This window comes from Ursus maritimus, unplaced genomic scaffold, assembly GCF_017311325.1.
Source record: "Ursus maritimus isolate PB19 unplaced genomic scaffold, ASM1731132v1 scaffold_5, whole genome shotgun sequence".
Classification (NCBI taxonomy): Eukaryota; Metazoa; Chordata; class Mammalia; order Carnivora; family Ursidae; genus Ursus; species Ursus maritimus.
The window spans coordinates 27161505-27166475 of record NW_024426663.1 but is presented as its reverse complement, the minus strand read 5'-3'; the positions used below and the strand labels follow the sequence as shown (position 1 = coordinate 27166475).

The 4971-nt window shown below is 34.8% G+C and overlaps 1 long non-coding RNA gene across 1 annotated transcript; it reads left to right on the top strand.

The window, feature by feature from the left end:
- Positions 1–1171: 1171 nt before the first annotated feature.
- On the top strand, positions 1172–4971 carry LOC121100700. The gene is made up of 3 exons (XR_005832456.1): positions 1172–1387; positions 4350–4445; positions 4824–4971. It is a non-coding gene; the product is annotated as an uncharacterized LOC121100700 (long non-coding RNA).

Sequence of the window (4971 nt, the reverse complement as noted above, 5' to 3'; positions counted from 1 at the left end):
TCAGTTATTTGGAAGAGTTGGAGAAGAATTGGTGTTAATTCTTTACATGTTTGGAAAATTCACCAGTGAAGCCATCTGGTTCTGGGTTTTTCTTCATTGTGAGATTTTTAATTGCTGATTCAATTTCTTTACTAATTATTAATCTATCCAGATTTCTAAATTCTTTCCATTCAGTCTTGGTAAGTTGTAAAAATATGGATCTTAAAGTAATTCTCATGTGCGTGTGTGTCTGTGTTTTTGTGTGTCTGTGTTTGTGTGTGTGTGTGTCCTCATCTGTAGCTTAAATTTTCTTTTTGGTTTGCTACATAATGCTGCTGTGGAATAAAATTCAAAGTACATTTCTAGAATGGTGTCACAATCCTTAAGGACAAGGGATGTGTCAACATAGCAAGAACACATACCTTGGTTAGACTATTTCTTATAATTAGTAGAAGAAGTGCTTTGGGGATCTTTTTCCCTACATTCTGAAATGTTCGTGGGGAAAATAAGTGTGAAACTACCTAGCAGCTTTGCATTTTCTTAGGCTCTGATGCAATAGGAGTATTGTAATAGAAGTAATGTCTACTGGAAGAAATAAAAATATACAATTTAAATAACATTAAAATTCTGAGTATATTTTTAACATCCATAATAAATCTGCATATATTATTATTGTTTTTTTAACACCCAGAAATGGATCTAAATTTATTCTGTTTGGCATCCTTAGTGACATCTCTTGGCATTCTTATATCTCATACAACCCCCCCCCCCCAGAAGGGAAAGTGGGACCACTTGTAAGGGAATATGAATGTTGGTAATGCCGGTGACATTTGTGTCTCTTCACAGACCCTGCAGTCATGCCTTTGACTCAACCCAGCCTACTGAAAAAAACCCAAGTTATAGCTGTAGGTTTTGTGTAGGGAACAGATTCCTTAATCAGCAATACGATCTTTTCAGTTTTTTTGTCCAAAATTTGGCCCATTTTCAGTGTTACCAGTCTGGGTTTCCAAAGCCATTTCACATTCCTGTAATTCAGATATAGCAGTTACCTAATTTAGATGATAGCAATGTGATTTTGATGTTCATGAAGGAATGAAACAGGAACTATATGTTCCAGCACTGCTAATTAATTTTTTTGTCTGTGTGAATTTGGGTTAAAGATAAATGAGAGTAACTATTTTTATAGGCTTATTGGAATTCCTCATCACTGTTTCTTATCTTTTACTTTTGACTATAAAATTCTGTTTTATTTTAATGCAGGTACAGCCTGACTATTTGGACTGGGAAAAACGATAACTATTCCATTGAAGATTTATTTTGCATTAGAGACCATTTCGACAAAAAACAAGTTTTCTATGACATCTTGGAACCACAAAATCATGAATTTAAACAAGCCATTGGAATCAAAGTTAATCTCTGAGAAGACTCTTCTAAATTATTTCATGTTTTGGTTTCATAATCCTCTGCTTTGGTCTGAATTAATTACCATATAAATTGTGATGATTGATTTATGCTCTAATTCACCTAATCAAAAAACACTTAGTGCTTACTTTATTAGGCCTATATCCTTATGATACTATATGTACTTAAAAGATTTGGAAAGAAGAGATTTCAATGGGCCTGGTCTAATAATAATTTAGGAAAATTATGCTTTAAACCCCTTTATAAAATATAATTTTGATATACTGAAGATAATTGGAAGAATTTATATGTCATAACCTGTGATCACATTACATGTGATACAGATATAAATCACATTTCGGTTGGCCTTGCATTACAGAGATTCCACAAATTTATGGCACCCTCTTTCTTTTTTCCTGGAGAACTGGTTATTTCAGAGACTAAGTAAGGGTAAAAGGGCTTTAAAAATGTTTTAATTTTCACAGAAGTTAGCAGCTTTCTCATAAGAATAAAATCCATTTACTGGAAACAATATAGATTGAATTAGATGAATCTAGAATTTCCATATTGTTGGGAGCATGCTGACAACTATATATGTTTTTTATATTTTTTGTTTCAGTCATAGTATTTTATATATAGTAAGTACAATACTACTGGAGAGCAGAATTTTAACCCTAGTAACATATCATTTGATTTTCAAGTTTTTCACCAGCACCCCCTTAGTTCAGGCCCTTGTTTTACTGCCGGAATTTTAAAAAGTTCTTCATGACTTCATTATTCACATTCTACTCAGAGATGCCCTGAGTATTTCTGTTGAAGAAAACTTTTGTAAGCACCTCTTGCCAAATCAGAAAGCTCCAGGGGTCTCTTAAATGCCACTTTATTAAATTTTATTCTTTCAAGATCCTTCATAATGTAGCCCCTCCAAACATCACCTCAATGACCTTCAGCACAGTCATCATTTCAAAAATGCCCATAACAACAATGGTGTCCAGATCTTACTTCAACAGTTAATTTTAACTATTTGATATTGTTCACTAATTATATCATACGTGTTAGTTTTATCTGCTCAACTAGGTTATATAAAGTCCGTCATGGTAAGGGGACATCTTTTTTTTTTTTTTTAAAGATTTTATTTATTTATTTGACAGAGACAGCCAGCGAGAGAGGGAGTACAAGCAGGGAGAGTGGGAGAGGAAGAAGCAGGCTTCCCAGTGGAGCAGGGAGCCCGATGTGGGGCTTGATCCCAAGACCCTGGGATCGAGCCCCAAGCTGAAGGCAGATGCTTAAGGACTGAGCCACCCAGGTGCCCCAGGGGACATTCTTAACTGTCCTTTATAGTGTTTGCCATAGTCTTGAGCAAGGTATTCAGAAAAACATGTTACTTCTTTCATTATTGAAAAGAAACTTACCAATGAATGTCCTAAGATATACAATTTGTCTTTGTTTATCAACCATTTTTTCCCACAGAATAGTAGTATATAAAGAAAAGAGCTTGGGTTTTGAATTCAAACAGCCCCACCTCTGTCCCTTCCTAGCTATAGATTTTGGGATATATTTAACCTCATTGAGTCTTGGTTTCCTCATCTATAAAATGGAGGGAAAATGAGGATTCTTTTGAAGAGTTGTCATGAAGATTGAGATTTTTGTAATAGAGGCATCTAGCTCAATGCTCAGCAAATAGCAAGTACTCAACGGACAAAGTCAGTTTCCTTCTAGACTTATCACGGATCATAGCCATTGTAGATAGATAGATAACAGTAAGGAGCATAACATGAGACATTGTAGACATACATTTAAAGAAGACAATTATATTTCCACTTTAAATTTTAGCTCCAACTAAATGCAGTGCTATTTGTCAACACCTAAAACTTCACTTTCTATGGTTTGCCAAAAGCAAAAGATGCAATTTTATAATTATAAAATTTTAACAGTAGTAACAAAGAATAACTCTTAAAATTATAGTAAAAATAATGTTTACCTTATAAATTTTCTAAAATGACCACGCTTTACTTTTATAAAGAAAGTTGAATTTGTAAATGAACTGCATTTTAATGACGTTTTAAATAAAAGTCATTTGTCCAGAAGATTATTTTTGCCACTTGATTATCTGACCCCTAATAATAAATATACATACATTACACACACACACACACACACACACACACACACACACCCCTATAGGAGAAAATAAAGGAGAAAGTTTTCATGACTTGGGAGTAGGCAACAATTTTTTTAAAATTTCAGCTTTGTAGAGGTATAATTGACATATGAAAGTGTCAGATGTTTCCAGTTTTTCCCTATTTCCCCACACCCAAGGCAATTATTTTTAAAAAATTATTATTTTTTTTTTTGGAGGGTGGGGAGAAGGGCAGAGGGAGAGGGAAGAGAGAATCTTAAGCAGGCTCCATGTCCACTGTCGAGCCCGACCCGGGGCTCAATCTCACAACCCTGAGATCATGACATGAGCCAAAATCAAAAGTCTGATGCTTAACCAACTGAGCCACCCAGGTGCCCTGGCAATGATTTCTTATAACACAACACTAATCATAAACGAAAAAAAGTGATAAATGGGCTTTATCAAAATTTAACACTTCTCATCGAAAGACACCATTAGCACATATTTGACAAAGGGCTCATGAATCTATGGAGAACTCCTATCAACTGATTTTTAAAAAGAAACTAAACAACCCAGTCAGAAGTAGGCAAAAGAAAGACACTTCATAACTTAGTTAATAAATAATAATGATGTCAAGGCCTTAATGTATAAGAATGCAATACAATAGTAAATAAACACTGAGGAGCTACTGTTATTAATATGGAAAGATGTTATATTGCATGCGGCAAAACAGATGTCTGGTATCATACTATTTATGTAAATTTGTATGTCTTTATGTGCATTTGTATACACAGGAAGATATTTGGGAAGAAGTTTCCAGACACAAGTATAACCTATTTTTCCCCTCCAGGTTCTCAAGTCTGATGTATTGGTGTTGAGAACTTATAGCATCCGAGGGCTATTTCCCAAGCCTGGCAGAGCAATCCTGGTCCTAGAAGAGACTTTGGTATGAGATCCAGTTGTTCAAAAAATCAGCTTTAAAAAGTACAGTAGTTTATGGCCCTGTAAAGTTGATGAAGTTACTAGTCAGATATGTACTCATTTATCAAGTGGGAAATTGTTAAAAGTTATTCAGAACAGGTTGCTTATTTGCTTGTTTGTTGGAGCTAGGGTCTTAGTTTTTTCCTTGTAATTATAAAAATTAAGTACCTAGTGAATATATAGAAAAATGCCCTATCTCTCTCCTTGAAATTTAAGATAGGAGCTTGCCTAGGAGGAGCCTACAGTCTGCTTATAATCCTAAATTCATGAATCGATGCAGGGAAAATAGTTGACTGATAGAAAGATGAAGATAGTAGTACTAAAGAACTTTTTTTTTGTCTAGAAAATGGGAGTATAATGGATGAGCAAAAACAAGAATGTCTGATAACCTGGTCTTGGAAGAAGCGGGGCAGGATCTAAGAGCTCTTGGGACCTCAGCAGCAGGAGCTCAGGGTCTTTGTTCTAGTGTCTAGTGTTCCATACCAGTGTCA